The sequence below is a fragment of the Ixodes scapularis genome, unplaced genomic scaffold (genome assembly GCF_016920785.2).
Source record: "Ixodes scapularis isolate PalLabHiFi unplaced genomic scaffold, ASM1692078v2 PGA_scaffold1__304_contigs__length_218370807, whole genome shotgun sequence".
Taxonomy (NCBI): domain Eukaryota; kingdom Metazoa; phylum Arthropoda; class Arachnida; order Ixodida; family Ixodidae; genus Ixodes; species Ixodes scapularis.
The window spans coordinates 7,442,742-7,455,168 of record NW_024609846.1 but is presented as its reverse complement, the minus strand read 5'-3'; the positions used below and the strand labels follow the sequence as shown (position 1 = coordinate 7,455,168).

Here is a 12,427-nt window from a genome sequence, read left to right as displayed (position 1 = left end):
ACACCATGTTGCAACTATATTGAAGGGTCACCTTAAAGGGTCCGTGCAACAATGTTTGGACTTAGCTCAAATAATTGTTGTAGTTGTTCCCTGTCACGTTTAAAATCAGAACTGTAAAACAAATTGCCTACACACGTTAGACCTTTAGGAAAAACAAAAGTAAAACTATTGACGTTTTGGGCGCAACCAGACCTCCCTCCACTCGTACATCGTCTTCCGAGTCACGTGCGGAGTGACTCGCAATGGGGTAGGGAGCATCCCGGTAGAGTTTTCTTCCAGAGCCCCCAGGGCGCGCAGCCTCCGCTTGTGATCCGCATGGCGACCTTGAAGGTTCGTCTAAAGCGCCGTTCACACTCTTGCGACCGAGTACGACCGACAGAGACCAGACCGGTTTTTAAGCCGCTTGCGACTTCTTAGGACCGGATGCGCTGCAGCGGAGCTGGTCCTATAAGTGATCGCAAGAGGCTTAAAAACCGGTCTGGTCTCTCTCGGTCTTACTCGGTCGCAAGAGTGTGAACGGGCCTTAAGCCATTGGTTCTCAACCATTCATGTTTCGCGGACCCCTTGTGGATCGGCAAAAATGACGGAGGACCCCGTTCGTGGTCAGGAAAAGGGAGGGGTATAGGTTAATTATGATAATTATCTAATCAATTGATATAACTAAGGGCTAGTGTGAAGTAGACTTCTCTCATTGACATTCACACGAGAAAACTCCCCCGAAAATTGGAACGTTTCACCTCAATCTGTAAAAGACAACTTTTATTGCCCGGCTTTACTGATGAATCAGGGCTTCGCGGACCCCAAAGAGTTTGCGGACCTCCCTTTGAGAACCACCCGTCGAAGTGATGAGAGGAGAAGCAGGGATATAGTAAGGGGGAGGGGGAGAGGGGGCCGAGAAGAAAGAGCTTGCTTTTCCAAAAGGAAGTTCGACAGAACTAGTAGCAAAACAAGGTGAGTGTTGAGGGAGAAATATATCTGTTTTTACCTTGGGCAGATGGCGTTTTTAGAACTGAATATAGTACAACTCGGTCGATGATATTTAGTTGTTGACGCATTTACTCACGTTGAAACGACAATATTTATCAAATAGCATTAGACTGCGCAAATAATGGCGCGTCTAGCTAACTTATTACGTTAAACCCGTTGTGCGTCGTGCCTTATAGTTCCCAAAACCGCCCCCCGCCTCCCCCCCCCCCCCCCCCCGCGGCTGAAAAAAAGAACGCAAAATATTTTCTTTCTTTGCTACTGCGCAACAGAATCTCGATGTTTAAAATAATAATAATAATAATGAGTCGGCTTCTTTAATCATTTTTTGCTAAGATAAGCAACGTAAAAGTTTCAAAGTCCAATTATTTCGAAGTGTAAAATCGTTGCATTCCCTCTGCTCAAACAACGTAGAAACGCCCCAGTGACTGCTGGAGACACGACGCCATAATTACCTGCGGACAGGCCTCGAGCACGCTCAGCATATTTGCTTCATAGATACGTGCGCTTCGAACAAGTCCGCAGACAATGCATGACCAATGTGACGCACGCTTCGGGCAGCGTCCGCAGACCGTTTTCTTTTGCGTACGATGTATATCGCGGCTTTAGGCTAAATCACACATTTGCGTTTGAGTGCGACGAAACGACTGCATTGCATATGCTTGCGACTGCTTACGACGACATATCACACCAGCGCCATCTGTCATTCTAACCCGCTTCTGGTCAGCGTATATTGCCGGAAATAAACCGATGGCATTCCAGTATTTGCGAAACTAAACACATACGCCCGCCCGCTAAAAAGGGTCGCTTATAACACCGCTAAAACTATTTCGAGCCGATAATAAAAGAAGAAAGCGTAAAGAAGAAAAAAATTGAGAATAGATAAAGTCCGGAAGAGGCCCGGGCCCATGTAATAGATGGCGTCGGTGTGTTGGCTATAGGTGGCGCGAGCTGCCGTCCAATTTAAAGGGTTCAGTTGTATCCATCCGCCCATCCAATCGTCGTAAGCAGTCGGGAGCGATCGCAACGCAGTCGGTCACGCTCAAACGCATATCTGTTATCCAGATTTTATTTAGCCTTAGGAAATGTTCGAAAGATTATCCTACTCAAAAATCCTAGGCTGAAGTCGACAGGGGTTGCGGAACAAATGCATGGTTGTGTTGTTGTATACGTCGTTAAGAGACCATCGAGGCCACACGAATAGTATATCAACCGCTTGTGTTGCCAACATGTAAATTCATCCTGGAAATGCCAGGGGTAAATAATTACTCGTTTAACTCATTATCTGAAACCCCTGCCCTCTCATTACATCTACCGTTGCAGTTTGGTGGAGTTTCAGCTTTCGGCGGTACGCACAGCGCTTGGCACAAAAGTTCGCGGGTTGTGCAAACCCCTCACATTTCTTTATCTCCGTATAACGCGTATTTTGTTTTTCCTTTCTTGACACTTACCCCTATAATCGAGTAGATTAATTGTTTTTTACCGCAACAATTTCAAGCTTTAATAGTCCGCTCCCTCAAAAAGACGGCACGTGTTTGACTTTGGTAAGTATTAAATAAATTGCGTTCTTAAACTTCCTTTATTATATTATGATTTTATTTTTGAGTCTTCATTATTTAAGTAAGATATACTGCCCTTTGCTAGTAAAACAAACACACGTGTTGCATTCTCTACAAAGTAACGCAATTAAGTAAACTCTGCTGGCCAGAAACATGTCATATTGAACAATTAAGATAGCGCATTTTCCGTTCTCGAAACTAGCGAACCTATAAAGTTCGTCACGTAGGATTAATGAAATTATAACCAAATACATTAAATACTACAAAATAGCTTTCAAAATATTCATAAAACGTGAAGAGTCACATAACTGTCCAGAACCGATCTGCTGGTTACACCTTGTGGCCCTTGAACAAAAACAAAATAATTTAACTTAGTTTTGCAGAAAATAACCAACGAATAGCTTACCATTTCGGCGAAGACAAGATCTCGCAAGACGCAGGAAATCCAAAGAGTGCGAGGTGTTTGCAGGCATCCAAGAGACGGTTGTACCCGCGACGAAAACTTCCTAACCACGCCTATTTCCTCCGTGGACTGGATCGAACCTGCAAATATATCCAACATTTGGGTATCACAGCATTGTATTTGTTTCTGAAAATATATATATATATATATGGTCATTGCAATATTTATGCTATTGTTAGTTTGTTACTCCAAATAGAGCAAACATTTGATTATAACAGTACTTTCGCTATCCTGGCCGACAACTTCAGATACGCATGATTCCTTTATTTAAGTGTTTCTTATTTCGTGGTCTGTTCTTTGGCGTTCTCATCAGCTAACGCCTCAATGTAATTGGCTCCAGAGCGATGACAAAATATGCCCAGGACCGCGTCTCCTAAGCTGTCGGTGATTGAACCACGTCATCTGAAAGTCAGATAATCGGGGTTGAATATCAGCGTACCGAATGCTTCCATTTCAACTTTCCAGGCAGATCAGTTGACGAAGGTCTGAATCAGCTACTGCTTCAGCATCTGTTTATGTAAAATACGAACATTTTCTGATTTCGGCGACAAATCACATCATCATTTTGAAGAACAAATCACATCGACAACAAAATAGAGCTATTACGTATCGACGTACATTGTACGATGCCGTTCGAGCCGGATTGTGGGATGTAGAGTTTAATCCTGAGCTTTGGTATCTACGAGGTATGGCAGAAAAGTTATGATACTGGCAACACTGTGCACGAACCGACAACGCTTGTTCCTTCCCCTTCGTATGGCGGTTAGGTAAGATACCTTTCGTAAACTCGGCGAGAGTCTTAACCCGCTAATTTTACTATGTGAGTTTGAGGGTGTCTTAAGTGATCAGCTGTGTTTTAGAGGTGCGTTAAAAAAAGAAGGAGTCAGAATTTTGAGCAAAGTTCTGAAATAAACTTTTGTGAGAAACATAAGGTGAATATGCCACTTAAACTTATGAAAAGTTAGAAAGCGCTTAAGGAGTAGAGGAGCTATCAAAAGTCCAAGTGTTCAGGTGGAAAAATACTTTTTAGAAGGCCGAGAAAGAAATAGATGACGAATCTCGTATTCAACCTCGAAAATTGAAGAAAACATGGAAAATAGTGAAAACTCCTGTGAGGTCACATCGCCGATTAACATTGAGAATGACAAGTTGTGAGTTAAATTTGAATTCGTTTACGGTCCCTGAGATTTTAACCCGGGATTTCCGCATGAGAAAAGTGTTAGTCAAAATGGTGAAGAAAACAAAAACAACAACAAAAAAAAACTTATGACTGTGCAGAAGATTAATCGGTTGGATATATGTTTTGACCATCGGAAACACCTATATAGGGATCCAGAATTCTTCAGTCGCGTTGTCACACGTGATGGATCATGAATTTTAGAGTATGACCCCGACACAAAATGCCAAAGTTGGGAGTGGCACACTGCAAAGCCTCCTCGTCTTAAGAATGCTAAAGTAAGCAAATCCAAAATCAAATCGATACCGAGGTGATTTTTTCACAGACAGGGGATCGCCCACAAGTAATTGTGAGACTGCTGAGGAGGATGGCACGTGTGCGACCAAGTATGAACGTATTTGGATGCTGCAGCACGATAACGCCCCATGTCACGCGAAAATCTCCATCAATGCGATTTTTGGAAGAAGAAAGCATTCCTGTGGTTCCCCAGCTCCTTATTTGCTGAACCTCAGTCCCAGTGACATTTGTCTCTTCCCCAGAGTCAAAACTCCCTCGAAAGGATGTCGTTTTGATATTTTGAAGAACGTCCAGAAGGGTCGAAGCGATGAGCTGAAATGAATTCCAGTAAAAGGCTTCCAGCAATGCTGCGAACAATAAAACTGACGCCTCCGTCGGTGTGTAGCTGTTCAAGGGAACAACTACCTTGAAGGTGATAGTTTAAAACCTTCAAATATCAAAACAGGCAAAACTAAGAATTGACGGCTAAAACAAAGCAGACTCAGTACGTTTTCTGCCAGACCTCGTATATTTGACGTCTCTTTATCCACCGCCATCGCGCATCACCCGAAAACGCTAAACCTAACATACAAGGTGAGGCCGAAAAAACAAGCATATAAAAACAAGCTTCGCAAAATTCAAATTTTATCTTAAATACCTAAAACTGGGCATGCGAGCGCCGTTGCGCAAAATGTTTTATGTCTTTTGAGAGATCAACTCAGAGGTGGTGAAATAGTAAAGATCGTTCCGCAAAAACGGCGGCCGTCAATTTTCTATTTTCTATACCGGATGCTTGTCGTCTGCAAACTGGTTAGCAAGCTTGCCCCGAGGTGGTCACCGTTCCCATATTTTGTTAAAGTTATCACTTATCGCAATTATCCTGCTTGTCGCCCGCCTCTACTAGAGACCTTTTTCACAAGGGCGCCGCCATCTTGAAAAATCGTCACTTCCAGTATGGGCGAAAACATTGTTTTGCCGTCGCCACGCCAATAGTAGGCATTTAGGAGATAAGCGTAGACGTCACCCATTCTCGTTTTGTCTCCCCACTAATTGTTTTACCATTTGCAGATTGAAACGTTCTAATATGTTTTCGTCACCCATACCGGATGGCGGTCGGGGGCGAGAGTAAGCGGAAAATGTCTATAGGCGTTTTCAGCGTTTTTGCGTTCTGCAAGTCACCCGGGAGGGAGCTTGCAAGCCAGTGAGCAGACGACCAACAGCCTGGTATAGGCGATAAAAAATACACAGACGCCGTTTTTGCTTTGTTTGTAATATTTTCACCACCTCTTGGTTCAGCCCTAAAAGAACATTTGGCGTAAAAAAAATTAGCAAAACGACCTTCGCGTGCCCTGCTTCAGGCAAGTACGTTCGGAATTCAAATTTCTCAAGCCGTTCCACAGGCCCTGGTCCTTACGTCCTCATTATATCCAGAACACAGTGTAGAGTGTACTTACAAGAACATCTAACAGCGATTTCACTGAGAAGAGCACGCGTCTTGCAGAGCTCCAACGATGCAACAGTGTAAACGCTAGCGATTGGAAGATATCAATGTTTGAAACACCTTTATCGAGCTAGGAACTGTAAAGTCAATTTAGCTTCTAGTATTTTATAATGAAACCGCGCCAATTTCGCTCGTAGTATGTGATTGGTCTGTGTTCGTTCGAACTCGGAGTGCAAACTTCTTCAGGATGACGCGTTGGTAATTTCAAGGCGGTGTTCAAAGAACCATATTTTGCTTAATGAGCAAAAGACAAAAATAATGTCCCTGACTAGAAAGCGAGATTCACGTGTGTTCCCTTACGGAATAGACAGCTGTCTCATCTCCCGAGTGTCTGTCATTCGTGATCTTGGCATTTTCGCTGATTCGTATTTAAATTATAATAATCATGTTTCAGCTCTATGTAATGCCTCTCTTAGGAATCTTGGGTTTTACGAGGCAATTTTCTTCGCCTGATTGTCTTATGCGTTTATTTTGCTGCTTAGTGCGTACAAAGCTGGAGTTTGCTTCCATTGTGTATAATTGTATCAACCGCTCTGTGCCATGCTCTATTGAGCGTGTTCAAAGACGCTTCATAGGCATAACCTATGGCAGGCATTTCGGGCGCAAGTTCTACTACAACCATAGCGGCGCACTTTGCTTGATAGAAGGCGGTTACATGATTTTATGTTTTTACGTAAGATTGTGAACGTAAGTATTGATTCATCACTTTTGCTAAGTACCTAAGTACTGTTTTTTTTTTTTTTCATATTCCCTTGCAGTTCAGTCGGTTTCAGAGCCCGTCCTACCCCCCGACTTTATACGGTACGTCTTCTTTAACTAGAATGCAACTGATATTAAAGAGGCTTGACCAATCTGCTACAGACATTTTTAGTGACTCGACAACTTTTCGACGTACACTGGAGTCAATAATTTGTGGATAATTTTGGATCTATCTGGCTGCCTGCATTTCATTTCCAATGACGAACTGTGTACCACTTTTAGGCTATGTGCTGTTTGTGGACACAACACAACAAAGAAAGAATAAAGAAAGATCACAAAATAAAACGGCGCTGCCGATACCAAGAATTCTACATGTAAACGAATAACGCCTGGCACCAAAAACAAACGATGTTTTTTTATTTCCGTTACATTAAAAATTTCCTTAATGCGATTTAAATATTCTCGCCTCCTTACTCTGTATCTACATACGGGTGGAACCCGAACTCTTCGGAACGCGTGGTTAATTCTCAGATAATGCGTAAAAAAAAGAAAAGGAATAATAATAAAGGCACGGTTTCTTTTTTTTTTTTTTTGTCTTCTTTTTTTTTTACACCCGGTACTGTATGGTTCAAGATAGCTACTTTATTCGCTATACAATCTGTTCAATATTAAACGAAAAAGCAATTTCTAAAAACAAAATAGCTTAGATGCAGAACGGAATTATTAGAAAGTCTCCCTCCTTCCAAGATCGATCCGCGACTGTAATTATTTCCCAGAATACGTCGAGACAGAAACTTTCGATTAAACACCATCCACATTTTTATTAAATCTATAACTTTCTGAGTAAAATTATGTCTTCTTGATATTATGTATTACTCTTTATACCATATTGTCAAACGTATACGTATTATACATTTGTGAAATATATGTGCTTTAAAAGAGTGATTTTTTTTTTCTTTTATGCGGAAAATAACTAGTTTCGTATTGAGAAATCTCCCTGCAATAATTTCCCCTTGCCGATGTGGACAGCATATATATATATATATATATATATATAAATTGCTGTCGCTCCACAGTGAATGAATTTCCGGCATGGACCGATAAGAACGTACTCGGCAGAACGAATCCGAAGAATTGAAGCGTGAAAATAATAAGCAACGTCTTGCGTTTCTTCAACAGTCGGTGAAATGCATACATAATTAAGAAAAGATTATATATACTAATATTCGTTCACCTGGAAGATTCCAAAAATCAAATTTAAAAGGCTGACATTAGTGTGAAGCGTTCTTTGGGATGTAGTAACACATTAATGAGCGGGAACAAGAGCGACGTATCCTTTCAAAAATAAAATGACTCAGGCTCTGTCCACAGTGATTCTAGAGTCTCTACACTTTCAAATTGGGCACACAAACACTTACGCCGAATAAAAAGAAAAAAAAAGTGTGTTTCTCTTACATTTTTTTTTTTTTTTTTGCATAGACGTTTTTGACCTTGGATAGTGGAAGAGCCATGAGAAACAGGACATCGTAGAATGTCGAAACTCTGAGATAACGTGACACTATTCGCAACTCCAGCCCGCCCCTCGCCCTCTCGCGGAAAAACGGAGGACCAGAGGAGCGGCGGCGGCGGCGGCGAGGAAACGGGGGCAGGGACTGTCAGCCTCGACGCGTGAAGCCGTTTTAACAAAAAAGTGAGCGCGTTAAAATAGGTATTCTTGTGCTCCGCCTCGCAAGAGCGTTGCACGAAGGACCGGGATGTCTAATTTCATTAGGGACTTTTCGTATGTCGCATACGCTGCGAATTTCTGGTCTTGTGCATGGCCACCAGCTCAATCTGCGCTCAACGTGACGGCAAACGCTCCCGCTAATAATGTAGAGCTCTAGAGTACAGTCTACAAACAGTCTATTCTTTGGCATAAGTAGGAGAAAACCCGTCGCGCAGCGGTATGTTGGGCAATACACATCGGGATAGGGTTCGTGTTTTAAAGCCGTTACAAGGTACATGACCATTTATTCCAAGCACTTTTAAAAGATAGAATACGGATACTTGCTTTCAGGTAATTACAAAGCATTTTAAGCGCGCCTGTGTTAGCCAGCCGTTCCTGACGAGAGCTTAGAACGGGCAGTTTTGGCCAGAGGGACCGCAATGTTGCAAATAACACGGTACAAAACATTTACGGTATATTAAAATATTTAATTTTGATATGGCAATAAATGAACTCCCTAAATACGCCGATTATGGTAATATGCAGTTTTAGCATAGCGTTACCGCAGGCTACCGTGAGCTCGGCAACGCTCCTGGGCGCGCGCTGGAAATTGTGCTTCAAAGACGCAGCGCGAGCTTCCGGTTGGAATGCTACGCTGCACAGTAGCCTGCGGTAACACACTTCCAATCAATAACCATAGAGCAGTTTGATCACGTGTTGTAATAGACTATAACCGAGACGGTGAGCAGCGAGTTGCGAGCCCGTGACGCGAAGTCATCAACGCTGTGAACGCTCTCTATACCGGAGCTGGACGGTCACCGTGCGCGTCTCACTTTTTAGAGCACTAATGGCCAGGCAAAGCGCAAACCCGATATCTTCACCGCCCTCGAAAATATTCTGCCACAAACAGTGACATGGCCGGTGCCTCAAACGCGCTCGCCCTGAACAAAGCTTCGCAAGTTGAGGTTTCTGCAACTTTTAAATATCAGCACGCTCGTTTTCCTAACGCGCATCAACATCCTTGACACCTGTAATATGATCCTGCCCTAACCGATTCGCATTTCTAGACAAATAAATTATTTTTAGCACGCTGACCAGCGTCAGCGAGGCGCACCGGAAATCCCGGAGAATCTATCCCCGTCTCTTCCGCCATCTTAAAGATTATTGAAGATTATTATTATTATTATCTTGGAACTACCACTCCGCCACCTATAGGGCGTTGGAGCTGCGAATAGCTCTGCTGATAGAACACGGAAGCTTGAGAACATGACGTTATTTTTATCAAAAGATAAAACAAAATAACTTTTTTTTGGAAGTTGGCGTTCAACTAAACCTGGTAAGTAGTCGTCAAATCAAGACACGACATTGCTGGTTCCTAAAGCATTCTGTCTTCAGGGCAAAAATATTAACCAGAAAGCAAACAATAATGCATTTCTTGCTTTAAAATTCCCCACCCCCCCTTTCCCCCGTTAAAAGATGTGTTTTTGAGACGATTATTAGGCTTAGGTTGGCGTCAGTGAAATAAATTTGTGTTCCCCGACTTTTGATCCGGATAACATCACATCCTCTAGTTTTCTGATTCTTACACCAGAACTGGGGTCACATTATCACGGAATTTTAGCTCAGTGCGATGCGTGGTTTATTTCTAAAACCCCAAAAACCGCGTAGCGCCTTTTTGTTTTTTCCCACTGGGCCCGTTCCATATTTTACCAGGTGGATCGCATCTTCTACTTTCGAGTTTGTGTCCCGAGAAAGGGAACATACGCACACCCCATCCAATGGGGACGGCAAAAACGCATGACACGTAAGCGGTTTCCTATTGAAAAACCAGCGGTGCATGTTAGGCGCGGAAGGCGAGCGTTCCGACAAGAGAGGTCACCTTCACGCCAAAGGTCGGAAACAAGACAAATAGCCTTAGAGAATAAACATGCGTTGAATGCCTCAACAACGGCGAAAACACATTTGACGTCCACAGTACAGACGTAAAAGGAAAAGAAAGAGAGAAAAAAGGCAGGGCCATTTTGCGCAACTTCGGTACTCCACAGCTGGACGCGTATAAATTACACGCTGCTATTATTCCAACTGGAATCCTATCTGCTGCACCGTCTCCGTTTTTTTTTTTCTTTTTTTGACGCTTCTACAGTTTTACTGGTCAAAGGAAACTGAAGTCGATCTGGCAATCCTATCTCTTGTTTTGTTGTTTTTGTTTTTGGGTGTTTACGTTTCGAAACAGTAGCGTTAACAGCAATACAAATGTACATGAAACTAGCGAAACATTCAGGTCGCCACGGTTGGATTTCAATGTAGAAATAGAGATTCTCAAGTCCACACCACGCTGTCATAAAAACCATCTCGCTTCCCTAAGAGCTCGTTGTTTTTAAGCTGTTTCGCGTAAAAGTGCTAAAAAAATATCCCAAACGACCCCGAGAAGAAGGAATTCAGTAATGCAGAATTAAGAAGTTAACAACTTAAAGAAATCCTTTCAATTTTATCCCCTCGTATATATAGCGAGTTCAATATGTATACATATAAAAAAAAGGATGTCGTAGTAGTGCCGTCTATATCGAAAGCTTACAATCCGCGAAGAAGGACGAGAACAAGAAGAAAGGTTACGTCCAAATCTGCGTGATAGATGTAAACGCCGCTACGTGCCCAAACAATGGTGAACTCGAATAATTGGTGCAGCGGCGACTAGGCGCGGCGCACTTTTGAAAGAAGGTGAACTAAACGAGTGGATGTAGCCGTATCTAGTAAACGTTGGGGCCGCGACGGATGAGGAAGTTGACGCTCATCTCTTTTGTTCGTTGTTTTTAGTAAGAGCTAGCACGTGGAGCGAAAGAAAACTAAGGTTTGTACAATAATAACTGCCGCCCAGCGTTTTCCTTTTTTAGATAAAGGAAGGGTTTTATGGATTTTGTAAGAGCTCGCCGTTTAGCAGACGTAATCGCCTGTTATTTGAATATGCCGATCAAAAGGTATAATTTCCGTCCTTTCCGTTCCAGCTGCAACGTCACGAATTTGCGGCAATAACGTTGCAACGACGTTCCTCGTGCCCTTGAGGTAAATCTTGAGGGAAGTACGTAGAAGTATCCTTTTCCTTTCAATAGACTAAATTATCCCTTATAAAAAAAAAGTAAAAAAAAAAGTATAAATAAAAAATAACTGGCGGGGCTGTTGGATTGTTTGACCGCTAGTATAACAGGTACCATCACAATCAGCATGACCTGAAACACTCCTTCCCGGATTTTGTCTGCATCTCCGGACACCTCAAGCCCCATTACGTTTTTTTTTTTCTTCTTCTTTTTTTTTTTTTGCCAAAGAGTGCGATGTATATGGGACTTCAACTTCGCATCCAGTTCCTGGTTTGGAGCACAGCTCTCTCGAAAACCGACCGGTGCGGCAAATACGAACTCAGGTGTGTGGCAGTTCATGCTGAGCCCGATAGTGCCACAAGAGTAGAACCTAATGTTAGTATTACAGAAATATCAGTTATAATAATACATTTTGATCCCTTTATGTAGAATCGTAAATCGATAAAAACATACCATTATAGGTACGCATGACACGTGTCCACAGCATAATAACGCTTTAATTCCATCCCAATTTGAAAGCGGCGATCGAGGAACAAGGAGGCGTACGCAGCTTGACGTGTCCTTGACCGCCTACAGGGCACCGCGACGGTCACACAGGAGGGTATAAAAGATTCCGAAGAGGCAATAGACCAAAGTCACCGTAACAGATTAAGCAGAGATGAAACACAAGGACAGCAAATGCCACTAATATTCATAAGCGTCCATCAAAAAAAGAATTGATCAGATTTCTCTTCCATGGCATTTTGTTCTACTCGATATATTTAGATTCATAAAAGCTTAGTACATTAGGAATATTCTATCGTGGGCGTTACTGTGCCCTAGTTCGTTCTTTTGCGTGACCTCCTGCCAAGGCCTGGCACCACGGACAAGACACACACACACACACACACACACACACACACACACACACACACACACAGCCAGCACACACACACACATATATATATATATATATATATATATATATATAT

The 12,427-nt window shown here is 42.6% G+C and overlaps 1 protein-coding gene across 1 annotated transcript in view; it reads right to left on the bottom strand.

Moving 5' to 3' along the window:
* LOC8028807 overlaps positions 1–12,427 on the bottom strand; it is a 343,871-nt gene that overhangs the window by 237,031 nt on the left and 94,413 nt on the right. The window contains exon 2 of the mRNA XM_042290621.1: positions 2,950–3,086. The gene's annotated coding sequence lies outside the window, so the exon portion shown is untranslated. The remainder of the gene's footprint in view (positions 1–2,949; positions 3,087–12,427) is intronic.